The sequence below is a fragment of the Mercenaria mercenaria genome, chromosome 3, assembly GCF_021730395.1.
Source record: "Mercenaria mercenaria strain notata chromosome 3, MADL_Memer_1, whole genome shotgun sequence".
Lineage (NCBI taxonomy): Eukaryota > Metazoa > Mollusca > Bivalvia > Venerida > Veneridae > Mercenaria > Mercenaria mercenaria.
Window position 1 is genome coordinate 74,057,692 of NC_069363.1, and position 19,811 is coordinate 74,077,502.

Sequence of the window (19,811 nt, forward strand, 5' to 3'; positions counted from 1 at the left end):
ACAGTAGATAATATATTTGTTTTACATGGTCTTATAAACCATATGATTAATAGTGGTAACCGATTATATTGTGCATTCATAGACTTTAGTAAGGCTTTTGACTTCGTAAATCGAGAAAATTTATGGCAGAAATTAATTCAAATAGGTATTCGAGGTAATATTTTGAATATTATAAGGTCAATGTACAAAACAGTAAAGTCAAGAGTTAAGTATTGTAACGAGCTTAGTGACAGCTTTGAATGTGTTTTAGGGGTCAGACAGGGTGAATGTCTATCTCCTTTTCTCTTTTCAATGTTCATCAATGATATTGAAGATATATATGTAAAAAATGGTTTTGAGGGTATAGATGTTAATTTGTTTAAAATATTTTTGATATTGTATGCAGATGATATAGTTATATTTGCAAATAATAGAGAAGAGGTACAAGCCAGTTTAAATTTATTATTGGATTATTGTAATAAATGGAAAATGGTTGTCAATACTGTTAAAACAAAGGTAATGATATTTAGAAAAGGTGGTCGTTTATCAGAAAACATAAATTTTTATTATAATGATACCATTGTTGAAATTGTTAACAAGTTTGCATATCTTGGTATAGTTTTTACAACAGGTGGGTCTTTCTCACAGGCTCAAAATACTTTGGCAGGACAAGCTCTTAAAGCTATTTTTAAGATGGACAAATATTTATATAAGTTTACAGATATATCTGTGAGACATAGATTAGAATTGTTTGATAAACTAGTATTACCTATTCTGAATTACGGAAGTGAAGTATGGGGGTTCAATCAAGGTAAATCTATAGAACGTTTACATATGCAGTTTTGCAAACGTATATTAGGTGTAAAGAAAACTACCCAAAACGATTTTATTTATGGAGAATTAGGCAGAATGCCTCTACAGAACACAAGATATTATAATATTATTAAATTTTGGGTAAAGTTATTAGGAACAGATGAAAATAAGTACATTCAGAAAGTATATACGATGTTAAAACAAGATATTGTTGACCATCCCAATAGAAAAAATTGGTGCTCATTGCTGAGAGATTTATTATGTACACTTGGATTTAATGAAGTATGGTTCTTTCAGACTGTTGGAGATCCTAAACTATTCTTACTTAATGTTAAACAAAGGCTGAAAGATCAGTTTTTACAAAACTGGTCTGGTAGATTGAACGACTCAAGTAGAGCATTATTTTATAGATATATTTCAAATCATAGGTTACAACCATATTTAGATATTATTCGTATTAAGAAATTTCGTGTATACCTGTCACGCTTACGCTTATCATCACATAGACTTTTTATTGAAACTGGTCGATGGACCAGACCTGTTAGTACGCCTTTAAATGACAGAAAATGTAACGTATGTAACAAATTAGAAGATGAGTTTCACTTTGTTTTAGAATGTGTTCTTTATAATGATTTGAGGAAACAATACATATCAAATTATTATAAGAGACCGAATATGCATAAATTCATTGATTTAATGAATACAGAAAATGAAAATGTCATAAAAAAATTAAGTATGTATGTTGAAAAAGCTTTTACGGTTAGAACAAATGAATTATACAGAGATATTTATATGTAAGTAAATGTTGCACATCAATTTGTTTAATGAGAGGTGTTATGTAATATGACGTTTGCATGTATAAACTTAATATATGTTACATGCTAAATAGTTAAACTTACATTTCAAATACTGGTATACTAATAGTAACTGCGTATTGTGCATACCAAATTTTATGTACATGTCATTATTCTATCGTTTTTCCTTATTATTTAAAGGGACTAAATGTCTAAGTCCGCGTGTCTATTTTTGTCATTTTGCTTTCGGACAAAAGTGACAGTGTGTGGATTTTGTTTAGATTGCAATCGACTTGTACATTTTATACTTTTCCTTTTACATTCTATACTTGTCCTTTTAAGCTCAATCATGAGATCGGATCTTGTTGTTTCGGATTTTCGGTTCAAGATTCGTACATAAAGTGGGCTTACTCTTATAACGCCTAAAATAACATTACAAAAGAAAATGAAGATGTTTCAATAGAATATAGAGATCACACAATTATTTAAATAATACATATTTAATTTTATACATGCATGTTAAATGATAATTGTATGGTACAATAAATGTAACTTTTGTGTTGTGTATAATTGACTTGAAATTATGTGGTAATTGGATATGTACTTGTTTATGATGATATTATGTGAAGATTTGTCGCCATATTTGTCTGTATTGTTGTTTATTCCACATGGGTCTAAGACCTTCTGGATGAAAATGAAATAAACTTGTAAAACTTGTAAACTTGTAAACTTATAATCAAAAATTAATATCACACACTTTTTTAAGAACAAAACAAAATCTGGAAAAATTATCATCACGCTTTGACCAAGAAGAACTAGTATTAAATTTTCAAGATCTAGTGCGGTGTATTTCAACGTTAAATAAGTATACTTGAAAATTTTAAACTTTCGAATAAACGTGTAATATAAAATTTTAAGATTTATTTCGTTTAAAACTGAATGTTCGAAAAATTGTGTCGTCTATGTTAAATTGTGTGTGTGTGTGATCAGTCTAAACTTATCTTGCTTTTTATAAAGAAACAAAAGATCGTAATATTTACGCAAATAATACACCTGTATAGTATATTAGCATATAATAGACAAATCAAATTCATAAAACAAAGTAATACGACTGTCATTTTTATACACTATCTGCAGTTTAAAAAGGAAAAAGAAAATATTACGAAAATTCATAACAGAATGACCCTGCTTGGTTCAGTGTCAGTATCAGATATAACAAGGAAGTTTGTGCTATTTGTCCATTCGTTGCAAGGTATCACAGAGTTACTCACTTAAATCAAAGTACTGAGAGGACTGATGGGGGCAATGCTTTGCAGTTTCAAGACTTGATGTAACCCATTCATGTCAGGGAAGTACATGCAGGCATTATGTAATGCACTTGTGTGTGGCAAGAAATAGTGTGGTCACAACTGTTACAATAAAATTTATTAACTTTGTGTTCATTACACTTGTATATTTTGTTCAAAAGGTAAAGATAAAAAATCTAGTCTTGTTCAATAGCAGTTGTTCATCGACAAACAATAACCTTTCATTGCCAGGTTTGACAAAATGAAAAAGATAAAGCTATACAATGTATTTGAATTTCTTCAATACTTCTGTTTGCAACTCTGTGTCCTGACATCACGTGTTCTTGACAGTCTAACAGAAACAGGCAAACGTTGTAACACTTTATGAAAGTTTGGAAAGAAAGTCAAAATATTCCAATATGTGAAAGTTTAAAGGAATAGGATTTCCTTGGACTGACACCGAAAAAAATCTAGGCTATGTGTTCTAATGTGTACAATACTTATCAATTAAAAAATGTCAGGAATGTATTTTTTGTTACAAATAAGCATCATTTTAATAAGGAGTCGTCATTAGTTAACACACAAACACCTGTAAAAAATATTTTTTATAGATCTACCTTTTTTCCATTCCAACTATTGCTAATTCAGTAACTGTTTTCTTAAAAATATACATGATATATGATGATATTATTATTCATATTGTTTGTTATGTTTGTTGATCAAAATAACATTTTCTGTTTCAATTTTAGGTTATTTATAAGAAATACATTAAACACTATAAAAACCGTGATTCGTCATATCAATGAACCTACCGAACTGGCGTATACAGCTAGGCTCGAGTAAATTAGAATACGAAACGCCCGTGGAAAAGAACAAGATTTCTGGTGGTTCCCAAGAAAATGAGGCCAAAATATTACGGGCACCTGTGGAAAGTTATCATCTCGGAATGGTGGATTACCTACCATAGCAAAAATTACTCGTTCTGAAAAATTATGAAATACCTATATGTACGCGCAATTATAACAGTATTTAGCGCACTTTTTACGTTAAACGACAATTTTCCTGCAGAGAAATACCGGTTTGATCAGCGTATATGGCTTATCTTTTTTTAAATAAAAATCTGGGAATTAATTTTTTCTTCGGTCCTTCTTCAAGGATTTCCCGAACATTATATGTTAAACACGTCATATACATGCAAAATGTTCTGATCTTTGGACTAAAGAATCGGGCACATGTTCAGTTTGGGGAATGCTGTACTTTTCCAGAATAAGCGCGTTTCTATTGGCCCTATATTGAGGCCGGATTTCAGGAAAAAGTAAAAAAAAAAATATCTCTCCTGATTTGCGGTGGCGTGGTGGTTGCTATTGATGTTACTGCATGCCCGCAAGATTCTGATGCCATAACTTTTGACAAAATCTCCATGGATTCAAACCTTCCCTAGATGACATGTACATTCATGATGCTCTCTCCAAATTCACAGTACATATCCATATCGACGCACTCTTTGCGAAATCTCTATATTGGCTGTTTCTTTGCGTTGGCATCGGCTATTTTTTGTTATAAACAGTGCTCAGGTTGGTATGGGAGGCGAAAAATCGAGCTGACATCCATGATCATAGGTATGCTGCTCAAAAATAAGTAGAGCACGGAACATAATATTGTCTTTTCTATGTTTTATAGGGTTTACTTTTTAATTATCAGCGATTTTGCTCGATGACTCGATGAAATTTGTTGATGGTGTACTGACATGGAACACTAGCCCGACTTTTTCCACAGTCTCTAACCAGTTTTTGCTTTGATATCATACATATCAAGCGCACTACTTGTATTCATTTATCAATATTCATCCAAATAATAAAGATAAATAGGCCGAAATGTAAATGGAATTTTTCAAAACCACTTACTTTCGGGGTTTTGTCGTGGCACCGGCGGCCTCTCTGCATACCAGTTTTTTTTTTTTTTTTTTTTTTTTTTGGGGGGGGGGGGGGGGGGGGGGGGTTATGCACAGGCAGGCTCTCTATGCATTACGCACAGAGAGGCTCTAGGCTAATGACTATCTGGAAACATTATAGCTTAATTAATTTGGCGTGTTCATCTGACTTTTTATAACTGCCAACCTGTTTATAGCAAAGAATCGCCGGTGCCGACGCAAGACACCGCCGATAAAGCATATTTCGCAAAGAGTCCGCCGATATGGATTTTGCGCCGTGCAACTGTGTATTAAATTTTAGTAACTATTTGAAATTCATTTCATTTTTATGCAACTTCTGTGGACAAGACATTTTGATTAACGATTTACAGCTGATTTCGAGATGAAAATATATAATTATACATCATATACAATCACGAATAAGGACGGTCCGACCAAGTACATAAATATGCCTTTAAGCTTAAAAAAATCTACTGACGATTATTAGATTAGATAATAATTACAAAAAAATCAAACTGTCAAATTAATCCCCGCCCCTGCACTGTATTTTCTGAAATAATATTTTAGAAATAACACCTGCACAGAAAAGATATTTTAACATTGCGAATCGGGATCTATAGGATGTTGCCGCATATTTATAGATTCGCCTACTGATAAACGGTACTGATCGCCGCAAACTGATGAAGTTTCTCCATAATACACATCCACAACAGTGTCGAGGCACGGCAATGAAAAAATCAATAATCTATCGGCTTATCAGTGGCGTTGCAATTCCGTTGCTATTTTCACGCAGAATCATGAACACATTTTTTTAGCGTATTGAAACTATTTATTGGATTTCAGAATAGGTCACATGATCAAAACAAGTGTCGGTTTCAGATTCGATCACGTGATCAAATCAAGCGACTTTATTATTCTTACGCTTAAGAAGATCTATTATAATTTATATTTATAATGCAGTTTGGTTTTCTTTACATACTGTTGTTAATATAAAATGTGTAGATCTATTTAATCATATCTGGATCAAAAATATAATTGCAAAATGCAATATGAAAGTTGTTTGGTAAATACTTTGGAACTTGTTTTCTGTGTGTTGTCAGGTTGGTCATAAGCTCGACAAGAAAATTGAAAGACGGTTTGTTAAATCTGGGGGCATTTCCCCCAAAAATGTTCAAGGAAAGGTTTTCTGTAATTACGTTACACGCTGGAATGAGTCTGTTACCTCAGTACATGGAACCAGGAAAACAAATGGAAACAAACTTAGAACATATAAAAAATTCAAGCACGACTATGAGACTGAAACATACGTTAAATGTAAAAGTATAAACAGATCTTGTCGAAACGCCTTAGCTAAATTTCGAAGCGGGGTAGCTCCACTTAAGATAGAAACAGGTCGTTATCAGGGACTAGCTGTTAATGAACGTGTATGTTTCAATTGTCGAGAGAATGTTGAAGATGAATTCCATGTTTTGATGAAGTGCCCTTTATATGATGATATAAGAAAACATTTATTTGAAAAGGCTAAGCATATTGACAATCAATTAAGTACATATAATGATGATGTAAAATTTATGTTTTTACTTTCGAATGCTGAATCTGTTAAACATTGTGCAAAAGCTTGTCATGATATCTTAATTCATAGGCGAAATATTTTGTACAAATGATTTTAATATACTATTTTAGTGTAAATATACTATAAGGTTATTACTTGAAATTTACTTGTATGTTTAATATGTCTTAATTTTGAATATCTTATAGTCTTAATGTTAACAGTTGTTTTAAAAAGTTTTATACTTGTCTCTCATAACTCAATGCTGAGTGGTTTTATGCATTTATATCGTATACTTCATATTGTTGTATACAAAAACTAGAAATGTGTCCATGGGACACAGATGCCCCCACTACATGACATTAGTCAGGGGCCAGAACTCCTACAATACTGAATGAATCCGGATGCGAAACCCCAGGTGCACAACTACACATGCTGACCAACATTCCTGTAAATTTGGTGATTCTAGGTCAAATACTTTTGGGGCTATGCGCGACACAACATTAAAATGACAAATTTTTTACTAAGTCAGGGGCCATAACTCCTACATGACTGGATGAATCCGGACGCGAACCCCCAGGTGCACAACTACACATGCTGACCAACATGCCTGTAAAGTTTTGTGACTCTAGGTCATATACTTTTGGAGCTAGGCACGACACAACATTAAAATGACCAATTTTTACAAAGTCAGGGGCCATAACTTCTACATGACTGCATGAATCCGGACGTAAAAACCCCAGGTGCACAACTACACATGCTGACCAACATTCCTGTAAACTTTGGTGATTCTAGGTCAAATACTTTTGGAGCTATGCGCGACACAACATTAAAATAACCATTTCTTTACTAAGTCAGGGGCCATAACTCCTACATGTCTGGATGAATCCGGACGCGAAACCCCGGGTGCACAACTACACATGCTGACCAACATGCCTGTAAAGTTTTGTGACTCTAGGTCATATACTTTTGGAGCTAGGCACGACACAACATTAAAATGACCAATTTTTACAAAGTCAGGGGCCATAACTTCTACATGACTGAATGAATCCGGACGCGAAACCCCAGGTGCACAACTACACATGCTGACCAACATTCCTGTAAAGTTTTGTGACTCTAAGTCAAATACTTTCAGAGCTACGCGCGACACAACATTTTCGGAAGGCCGGACGGACGGACGGAAGGACGGAAGGACGGACGGACAAGAGCAAATCTATACCCCCCCCCCCCCCAAAGTGGGGGCATAAAAAATGTATTATAGTATTATGTATGAAAGTGAGACGTTAATAAAACATCTGTCTGTCTGTCTTAAACGTATAGGTTATATTTATTTCTATCTGTAATTTCTGTAACTGCTTTGAGATTAAAACAGCCAATGAACGACAGAAGGTTTTAATCCAAGGAAAGTACGAGCAAAGAGACTTGATAAATATTAAGTTATTTTTTTTTCTGTGGTGAAAAAAAATCGTTAAAGCGAGAGTGTTGAATTTACTTGTTAGCCAGTGCTTAGCTCTAAATCACCTACCAAGTTTCAACCTCGCGTCATTTGAGTTTCCCTTCTATTTCTATGTGACTTCATCACACAAATATTCTGGACGTGTAAAAATAGTCCCATATTTATTTTTTATAATCTTGGTATTGTGTGAGTGTTTGAGCAATTGAGGACTACTGTTTTAAACAACAAAAACAAGCAGCAACGATTTCTAGAATAATTATGAACTGTATATTCACATTCAAAATATTCGGAATCACTCCGCTCTAGGGTTAGGGTTAGGGTTACAATTACGGTTGAAATTGGCCCCATCCAAACTTAGTTTTACATAGAGTTGTATAGGGAAAACCTTTAAAAATTTTCTTGTCTCGAACCACAATGCACAGAGCTTAGATATTTGGCATGTAGCATTATTTAGTGGACCTCTACAAACATTGTTCAAATCATGACTGGTCTATGCACAATGAAATGATGATTCTTCATGTGTATCGGTTGACTTATGCTCAATAAGCACTGGCTATCAGTTTTTCAGGGTTTTGAGTTTTTTAATTACTTGGCCAGTGACCGCTGTCGAATTCCTCCTCAGGTGTGCACTTACCCATGAGCTTTAGGTGTATTATCTGACACTGTTACCAAACTATAATGCCTTGCTGATTTTGTTTATATAATGAATGCTAAGCATTTTAAAGAAGTGTAGATTTAGTTAATGTAAAAAAATGCTTTACCTAAAACGTATCTGTACGGTGTCTAGTCCGGTCTAGACTTTTGTTCAAACAATAATCTCAAGTTGGTCTATTCCGCACAGGTTATCGTTCAATCTAGGGAATATAGCCAAGTACATATCTTCGCACGAGTGCTTTGAGCAACCTTTTTATTTTGCCTATGTCACTGACACGAATAATTGTTCCGCAATACCGTTAACTAAATATTATTTATATCTATAAACGTGACAGTTTTAAAAGTTTCCGCTTTTAATGGTTTTCAGCTTTCCAACGTTAATATCAACGAAATAACTGCTATCAGCCGTTCAGATAGGATTTTGGTATAAAACATTCACTGTTTTGTTGTCACTTATTAGAAAATAATTAAATGCCTATTTGCAAAAAGTAACTACGTTTCTTCTGTAATCAGAATCAGCAAATGGTGTGGTCCAGTTAGGAATTAACAACCCTAGGGGATAACTTTTCTACAATCCGAATCAAAAATGTAATTCGCACAATTCGATAAATAAGATTGAATTGCAATTACATTGTGATAAGGAGTGGTTATCTATTTCGATCAATTAGTAAACTTCCGCGATTTTATCTATTCATTTTGTGCTATATATAAGTATTTTGACAAATAGTTGTCATGAAATGGATAAATTAAGATCTTATACTAAAACGTAGTAAACAGGCAGACAAAATAACCAATAAAAATTGCTTTAAAACTACTTTAATGTTAACTAAATTTTGCATCTGAAAACATGAACACTTAATTATTACATACAATTTATGTAAAGTTATGTGTATTAACAGTACTATGCATTAGATTTAAAATAGTACACACTTTATACATGTATAGCTAAACAGAGTATTTATGTGTAACATGACATTTAATTATGATTTTTTTTTGTTGGATTTAACGTCGCACCGACACATGACAGGTCATATGGCGACTTTCCAGCTTTAATGGTGGAGGAAGACCCCAGGTGCCCCTCCGTGCATTATTTCATCACGAGCGGGCATCCGGGTAGAACCACCGACCTTCCGTAAGCCAGCTGGATGGCTTCCTCACATGAAGAATTATGAATGTAGCTCTAAACACACAATTAATTTATATTTTTGGTAAAGTTAAATACATTTGATGAGGATTTTCTACATTTGAAGTAAATATCTAAATAAAACATTTTACTGAACGATGGCCATTAATATATCTTTAAAAATAAAACGCCAAATTACAATCTAATTTACCCCCTGCAAGCTAAGATCCGTTTATAGAAGAAGAAGTAATTTAACGACTCGGCTACAAGCAGAGAAAACAGTTGTTTATTATCCAGAAAATGTGCTTATTATCCATATATTGTAAGTAAAATATTGGTATGGTCTACCGATGCATTTCTGCGAGTTCAATAGGCATAACTTTTTTCAACGTTGTCAATTCAGTCATTTTGGTGTGTTGATTGTACTTGCATCTGTTTCATGCCATTTTATGGCGTCTTTTGTTTGTTAACTGTCCAGTGTGTCAATTAATTTTCGGTAGAAGCATGTTCTAGGCACATCGTGGAAACATTTAACTTAGAACCAAAAGAAGTGTAATATTTCATAGAAAGGAATATCAAAGGCGAGTGGAATTTATAAGCCTTATTGATTTGAGTTTCATATAACTTCCATAAATCTTTTTTCAACAACTCCTATTAGTTTTGATTTCTGTCACTGCCTTACTTAATGGTTGTGCTCCTGACAGCTGTTGTATGACTACTGTTCAGATTATTGACGTAACATGATAAGATTAGACCTTACATTGTACAAGATGTCACAGATTCACAATAAAATGCATTCAATGTCTGTTACATCTATTTCAGCCCAGAGGGGTAAGAGCGAAAGCCGCATGTCCATAATATGATAAAGTAGTTCATCCGTCGAGGTGATGGATAAAAAATATAAGTTTAAGCACTGTTGATGCAAGCAACACCTATTTTGAAATACCATCAAAGAACGACAAGACTTAGTATGATAGAGAAAGGCATTCAACGAATGATTTAGACTCCGCCTGCATCTACTGTTCATATCACTGGTCTGTACCCATACCTTGCATTCATGTTCGTAATTGATCGGCCATTGACGGAGAATTGCAGATAAAAACCTGAATCTTGGAACATTCTTTCGTGATCATTGTTATTAAAACATAGATTTCGCTTATAATATCTAAAACATGTAGCCAAATGTTTAAATATTAGTAATCTACAATGAATAATATTATTCAATTCATTATCAATGCTGTAAAAGAACATTTTATCATATAGTTTATATATATTTTCATTTGGAAGTCAGAGTAATATACATTTTTATCCGTGTTGTTTTAAGCATGGTGTCAGCGTTTATAGGGAGTTATTTGCTGTCCTTTAATTTTGCACTGGTTTCTTTAAATGAGTCGTGCCATGAGAAAACCAACATAGTGGCTTTGCGACCAGCATGGATCCAGACCAGCCTGCGCATCCGCGCAGTCTGGTCAGGATCAATGCTGTTCGCTTTTGAAGCCTATTGGAATTGGAGAAACTGTTAGCGAACAGCATGGATCCTGACCAGACTGCGCGGATGCGCAGGCTGGTCTGGATCCATGCTGGTCGCAAACCCACTATGTTGGTTTTCCCGTGGCACGGCTCAAATGAATTCCACGCAAGCTATTTTGTAAGATCACTGTTTTCTTGCAATTATCTAAATATCGTGAGATGTAAATATAGCATGATTAAAATTGATATGACAGATACAGTCAAACTGTGCTCGTGAGACCACGTCTGTTAAAATAGCACTTTCATTTTCAGTTCCTTTTTCTGTCAAGATACAAGATACAAATTTTATTTAAACTCGGTGTTACATATATAGACAACACTAGCTATGTATAGCTATTAACTACTAGCAAAGTAATATTATGCTGTATTTAAACTGATCATTTGTGTATAGAGACCTCTTTTATTTTTTGTAATTTCTATTTCTTTTAAACAACATGACATAATCATTCAGCTGTATTGAAATTAATCTGGAGAAAAAAGAAAAGTATTCTTAAAAACGTCTTAATTAAATTATTATACGAACACTTATTCCGTTAGGTAAGAAAATGTTGACTGTCATGTTTTAGTTTGTCGTTGCCTTAAGATTGATTATAATCAAAACTAGGTCAAACTGTGTTAAAATAATTCAAGAATTAGTTATAAACTTTGAACACAATTATCACTTTATTTAAAATTAATTTCATTATGATTGTTGCATATTCTTCTCTGTTCTAATGTTTTTTTTTTCTGTACAGACAAAATGTTGTTACAAAATCCTTGAAAGTTGAGAAAATCAAAACAAAACAACAAATTTTTCATCACTACATATTGTACTTATACTGTCGATATTAAACACAGTGAGACGCAGTGGTCCAGTGGTAAAACTGTCTGACTACGAAACCAGGGGTCGTGAGTTCAAGTCCCCGCTGAACACAAATACTAGTAAGTGAATCGTGGAATGAGTTGACACCTTATTTACATAAATAGTCTCCGACAGGAATAATTTAATTTATTCGAAAGCGGGGATATTACTGGCCCTTTAAATGGAATGCATAAAACCCCACAGCTTATGTTTATCAAACTGCCAAAGTATACAATTATAGTGTAAAACAGTTAATTTATAGTCCCACAGGAAAACTATATGGGCGACTCACCCAAATGGACGATATTGCAAGATACAGAAAACGCTCGCGCCTGGCGGCCTAGTGACCTGAAGTCATTTAAGAAGCTTTCCTGATTCTTCTTTGCGTACCAGGTATAAAGCACCAATGCACGGGGCTCTTATCTCATTTGTTTTTGTTATTTTAGTTGAACGAACTTGATGTTACGTACTGGCTTGGATAAAGCAAGGCATACCACTTTAAATGATGAACTGTTTTATCACTCCAGAACGTCTAATATTATTCACTGACATTTTAATATCACCCTATCATATCAAAACGGCAATATTAGATTCATTCCATCATGTGTGGACTCGGTACAGTTTTCTATTACGCCATTGAGAATAGGTCTATATTTATTTTATTTAAGGGTTAAATAGTTCTACATTTGACATCAAATAACGATGATTATCTATAACGATCAATAGCAGCAGTGAACGTTTAGGCTCATTTCGAATTAATTAATATTTTCCTGATTAAGATGAATTCATTCCAATCTGCTACTTCTGCTACAAGTAATACTTTTTTCATACATAAAAGGTAATAAATATTTTTGGTTTTATAAAGGCCTTAGACATCGATGTCTAAGCTTTCTGTCTTAAGTTTGAAACTTGAAGGGTTTATCTCCGCAAATATTCCTTTCAATGTAAGTATGTGAAGCTGAAGTGCAATAAATATTCTGTTTTCGGTATCGCCAAAAGTTAAGATCAGGCAAAGAGACACAAATGTTATAGATAATTAAATAACCTAAGAATTATATCCAGTGCTGCAAAAAACAGCTACGCAACATTCCGGAAACTTACAGGACATTTGTCATGCTAGGAAATACAGAAAGAAGTTAAAACTCGTGAAAATACTGTATAAATCTTGTTAATCTAAAATGATAATACGGCATAATAAACGTTGAAAATATAAAAAAAAAAAATTAAACTGTACACAATGAAAACTGTACAATATACTATATTGGAATCTATCTTGCCGACTTAAAATAAGTAAATAAAAAGTAAGAAATTTAAAATTTTGTCTTATCTTATCTTATCTTATCTTATATTTCGTTCACAGGAAAGCATCATATACTAAGTAAGTTATAATATGTTATCTTTTTGAACATATTGATCATAACGTGTGTTAAAGCAATCAAAATGAACTACCTGAAAATTAAACTGCCAAAACGTGTCTTGCACGGTTAATGAGGCAATGAAAACCTTCATTTGTACGTAGGATAGAAAGGAATGACGTTGAGATAAAAGAAGTGTTAATCCATTAGAATGCATCTCAACACTATGATATCATATTTTCTTTGAAAATCAGCGAGATAAGTTACTCCTGAAATACACGCTTTAGATAACAATTGTAGCAGAGTGTATGTAGTTGATGGATTCGCTTCTGTGAAAAAATAGGCTGCAGTCACAAGGCTTTTTTATTTATTTTTATGGGAGTGATATACTTTGTATGCCATTTTAAGACATCACGGGGAAACAGGTATTTTAGAGTACAATAATGCTTTTTCTGATTATAGATTTGCCCAAGAGGTGTTGCATTAGTAAACAGCCATCTTGTGGAAATTTACTTTGTTAAAATGAACTGCCTGAACGGTTTGAAGTACTTCATTAAAACAAACTTAAAACAAATAACATATGTGATTGAAGATATAACTTCGTTGGTTTCTGCTAAAACGAAAATCTAGAAAATTTCAGTCAAATACGCGTTTTCATGCTGTCATTCCACAACATATTTCTGCTTGATAGAATCTAGAGATACAGGATCCTGTGTTTACATTTCTATATTTGCATTCACCCTATCCTTTTCCATTAAAAATTATGACGTTCAATTCGTATGAACAGCAAAAGGAAAGGCGCGAAAGTTACGTTATCGCTGCTTAGTGATAACCGACCGCTATTTTGACGACGTCCGCGTATAGTTAGGGAGAACGTTCCTTAGATGACGTCACAGGTGATCCGTCTGGTAAACAGAATGGCCGAGAAGCCGATTTTAATGTTAAATGCCACAGAATATGTGCAATTTGTAATATTATCTTGTTTACAAATGGAAAGGAATCATAATGTAAATATAAGAAATGAAACTATTTTTTTCGGTGTTCATGCGGAATGAACGACAGCATAGGATCGGCAAATTGGACTTGCCGATCCTATGCTGTCGTTCATTTCGCATGAACCCCGAAAAAAAGCATTTCATTTCTTAAATGAACAATTTGCTTTATAAACAATTATGATCTTGGTCATTCTTTTGATGGCGATTGTCACAATATATTCTAATACACACCTTTCCAAAATGCTGAACTTTATAATTAAGAGAAAAGAGTAAGTGTGTTGAAATATGGAGTAGATATTAATCCATTGTATACTAATGTTTTAAAAAAATACGTTAAAACACTGTTTCGGATTGTACACTCAGCAAAATACAAAATATATATCATAATTTGCAAAAGAGAGTATCGTCAGTATACAAGCCGTACAAAGTGATACCGTTACAGGTAAATAGCTTTAATTAGCGTATGGTGTGAGTAACATCAATATGTTATGATATACTTTGGCTAATTTGACCTGTTGTTATTGACAGCATAACGTTACAACGTGTTTAATGAAGCAATTACGTTGAATAACAACTGCAGATACATTACAATGTCATGTCTGTGCACAATATACACTACCATAGAGACCACCCATCACAATACACGGGAACTTCAGGTTACTCTGTACAAAGTGTTGCATGCATAGTGAGTCAACTGTTATGTACAATCAGTAATGTATATATATTAATTGTTCCTAAGTTTGTTTTGGCCGATATTCTGTTATACCTTTGGTCTCGAGTTATGCTGACATGTCTAAACAATGTATTAGCAATAATTAGCTATGGAAGCACAGACCACTTATTAATATACAAAACAAATATAGTTCTAAATATAAATACCATTTGCTAATTAGATGATGCTATATTTTCGCAGTATCTGACTAATTAGAGCATATGTAAATGACCCGCGAAACATCTTCATCACGCTCTAAAATGAATATCACTTCATTGTAAGCTGACCATTGCGCGTACAGTCATTATTATATATATAGTGAACCGCTTTACTTCTGCAATTTGTTGTCTAAATCACTATCCATATGAATTTTATTTATTATTACATACTCATAAATAAACTCCGTTAATATACGGTGGAACCTGAAACGTCAACAGTTTTCCATATTGACGTTCAAATTTCCTATCTCGTGCGTGACGTCATTTGTGGCGTCAGTTTCATGCATGTCATCGCGTTTAAAAGTTCTTAAACGATGATATTTGAATTTTACTCAAGCTAAAGAACAAATTTATATCATTTATATAATAATTATAAGTGTAGTATGTGTATGTTATATAAAGATTATTAGATCTGTACTCGTTCTTTCGCGGTATGATATTGCGACCTAAAGTCGCGCAATATTTCCGCTGCAGAACTCGTGCATATTTCTCGATACAAATCTAATAGCCTATAATTATTTTATTATTTTTATTACTCTCTGATATTTACCTTTAAGTGTTTTTACAATGGTTTAATCAAAACACTGAGTAATAACTTTTATTCCTATAAGTTCGTTCTAACGAAATATAAATATCCAAAATTATCTGAATTAATTTCCATGCTCATCTGTAAGTGCTAGACAATATACAAGAAAACAGTTATGGTTCTTTGCCTTCTTACTCATCATAATTGTGACAAAAATGTATGTAAGTTTCAAAGCTATAGTAAGTACTCAAGAAAAGTGAACTTGAAACAAAAATCAACCAAGAAATACTGATTTTCTAAGTTTAAAAGGCCCATAATTCTTACAAAATTGTTGTTGCCTTACTTACTAATCTAGTGTTAATAAACAAGTGTACAACGTTTCAAAGCTATAGGTTATATAAATTTCAATAAAAAAAAAATAGACCAAATAAAAAGAAGTTTTAATTTTCTAAGTACATAAAGGACCATACTTCAGACAAATGCATATTAGACCTATGGTTCTTGGCATTTTTACTTGTCTAATAATTACAAACAATTGTGCAAAGTTTAAAAGCTACAGGTCTTATTGTTTTTGAGAATAGGTGGGCCTAGACAAAAAGTTTAACCAACGCCGACGTTAGCATTCTTATAGTATTCAAGTAAAGTGGACCTAAACAAAAATTTTAACCAAGAAATTCAAATTTTCTATATACAAAAAGGGTCATAATTCTGACAAAACGCTTATCAGATTTATAGTTCTTGGCCTACAAAGTCACCTAATGATTAGGTTAGAGTTATGGTTCTTGGTCTACTTACTCAGGTAATGATGATTTATAAACAAGTGTGCAAAGTTTAAAAGCTGTATCTTTGATAGTTTTTGAGAAAATGTGGACCTAAACAAAAAGTTTACCCAACGCCGACGCCGACGATCAGGTGACGACAATACCTCGTAGATTTAAGAAAAAAGGGGCGAGCTAACAAGTACCAATAAGAAAGGGAAGATGTTTTACGGCCACTTAAAACAAAGACAACAAGAGCTCCAGAAAGCGCCATAGTTCTAGATCAGATGAGGGTGTGTGTGTGTGTGTGTGTGTGTGTGCGCGTACGCGTGCGCGCGCGCGCGCGCGTGTGTGTGTGTGTGTGTGTGTGTGTGTGTGTAAGATGTAATGTGGCATTGGGTGGGGATTTGTGGGCTTAGCACGGCAGCATTGATCGAATATTAATAAACAAACAAGAATTATAAGTGTGTTGTTAGTTTGTGTGTGTGTTATGGCGTGGGGGGGGGGGGGGGGGGGGTTATGGTAAGGGTTAATGTGTTTGTTTGTGGCGGGAGTGAGTAATGTGGATTGTTGCACTCCCCAAGTCACTTCATCCCAACCCATCCTTATTCCAAATTGAAAGTCAACACCTTAAATTCTTTTGTAGTTGTGCTCCTGATACAAAATACAAAGCAATACTCTGCAATTCGTCTTACTGCCTCCTACCTATATGACATATCTTAAATGGTCATTAAGTATGCTCCGGACACGTAATATGAAGGTCAAATTTGACCGTTGAACTTCATTTGTGATCTTGACCTTTGACCTGCTGACCTGGTTCCTGTACTCTGCATCGTCTCATCGCTATCTACCAATTTGCCAAGATTAAAGTCAATACATTGAATGGTCATTTATTTATGATCCGGACACGAAAAATGACGCGGATCATCACATAATATGTAGGGATTTTTTTCAAAATGGGCGTATAGAGATACAAAACTCTGATATTGCAGATATAAACTTGTTATATCTTTTTCTGTTCTTTTATACGGGACATTTGGAGACCAAACAAGCAAAAGTCAGGAAAATCGCCATAAAGATATATATACAGTTAAATATTTCTGGCTGAAATAATTGATTGCCTTTGAAAGTAATATGAAATGATTTCTGTTCGGTTCATGCTGAATGTTGTTTTGTCTATTTATGCAAGGTTTGACAAATGTGATTGGGTCTGTAAGTACAGTTAGTGTTATTATTTATTAGATGTATTATTTTGAAAACTCAGCAAATAACTGATGTTTTCTCCTGATTTTTTTTTTATATTTAAGCTTGAATCATTCAATCAGTGACCAAAATTCCAACTAAAACTAGATCTATGATAAAAAAATAAACACGATAATACATTAATTTCAGCTGCTTCCCGAAATTCAAGCACCTTCAAACTGCGGTCAATTTATGATTAATGACCATGGAAAACAGCTAGATAGCATTATCATTTTGATGAATGATAGCCTCATGTATCTTGAAATGCAAACTCACCTGACTGAGCTATCTAAATTGCATGTTTTCACCAACCAGAAGATTGCACTTCACCCTAATGGCCTCCATGCCGAGTCAACGACATATGACAAACCATTAAATCAATTCTCTAATCAGATAAAATATGGATATTCATTCTTTACTGAAAGTAAAAAATGTTAACATAATAGATGAAAACAGGCAGAATAAATGCTCAATCTACTTTACATATAGGAGTTATAAATATCTTTTTTACAAACGTATATAAAGCATGTGAATACATTTCTTTTTCTTTCAATGTATACCACGTACAAAATGTATGTATACTAACCTTTTATCAATATTCAAATAATGCATTAAATTTTGCTTCCGCATTATAGTAAAATGTTTAATTGAAACAGGCTGATTTTAAAAGCTCAGCAGAACTGAATTTAGCTGACTATAAAAGTTCACCAGGGCTTGCTTTACCTACTTAATTACCTATATAGATAAACATAAATAAAGATGTCTTGACTTCATTTGACCGACATTTAAATCTGGAAGGCATACATCGGGAAAACAAAAGTGGTAAACAAGAATGTTTAGTAGTTTAAAACATGAACAGCAGCCCCTATCCAGTTTACAAAATAACAATTGTATTAACTGTTCGAAGCACACGTGTTTATTTTCGGTAAAAGGTTTGGTTCAGATGCACGTACCAACTCTTTGAGTACAACCATTTCCCTAGGACATTTTCTGCCATTCAAATAGTTCAGTGGGCATACAACATAACGTAAAAGCAGAACAAAATCAGGTGGTAATGGAACGTTTAGACATATAAGGCCCCTGATAAAATGTTAATGCTCATTTAAATTAAAAAATGTCATATGTGTAATATTCGTATTTTTACAATGACAAGAAAACTTTCTAAATCGAGCTATTTTGCAAAATCATGTGCATAGATCTACTTCTGTGTTTTAGGCCGATAGTGAAGAAAGCTTTATGTTTAATCTTAGACAAATAAAAATGCTGGTAGTGTATATGGATGTACGGTATTGCCTACATTGGGACTCGTATCCTTCTGAACCGCTCGCAGAGAAATTGTTTAATACGATAACATGAACATCAGATTGCTTTTTTTAATCATGAAAAAAATACAGATTTATGAAGTATTTTGACTAAGTGATATTTCCTTTAGCTTTTGAGAAAATGTCATCAAAAGGACATTAAGACAAGTTATAAGAAACTTTTACTTTCGACAACATAAGTTTTGATTACTATACGAAGAGACTTTTAGAATTATTAGAATATATCAAACATTTAGTTTTGTTGACTTAATATTTTTCATTGCTCATACCCTTTTGGAATAAATATCTTCATATTAACATGTACTTGGAAATGACTCAGTTAAAAATAACGCTGCAACTTCAACAGATTTAGCAACAAACCTAATAGTATGTGAATTGCCATTTACATATTTCAAGTCCAAGAAGTAAACTGTCAAATTTGATAGCGAAAAGTTTGAACTTTGTTTCATATCAACTTCCTATAAGTTAAACAGTACACACACAAGTAAATTATCGGGTACGGAAAGTTCACGTATATGCTATATAATTCTAGATGTATCAGTTTACATTTGTGTAGAGACTAATAGTATTTGGTCAGACACGGCCTCCATGCGTTAATTAAGCAAGTCACGTATTCCATACCAAAATGAAAATTACTAAACTGCGACTGAATCTTATATTTACAGTTTTGTTTTCCCATTGGTTAACATATTTTTAAACTGAACGTACATTTGTCTTTAAAGTTATAG

At 33.4% G+C, this 19,811-nt stretch overlaps 1 protein-coding gene across 3 annotated transcripts in view; it reads right to left on the reverse strand.

Moving 5' to 3' along the window:
* The window catches only part of LOC123524389 (prostaglandin E2 receptor EP4 subtype-like), a 93,524-nt gene that overhangs the window by 40,206 nt on the left and 33,507 nt on the right, over positions 1–19,811 (reverse strand). For 2 of the 3 annotated variants that reach the window (XM_045302545.2, XM_045302546.2), the window contains exon 1: positions 8,569–8,727. The exons of the other annotated variant lie outside the window; for it this stretch is intronic. The gene's annotated coding sequence lies outside the window, so the exon portion shown is untranslated. Of the gene's footprint in view, positions 1–8,568; positions 8,728–19,811 lie in introns of those variants that run through there. 3 annotated transcript variants of the gene reach the window in all.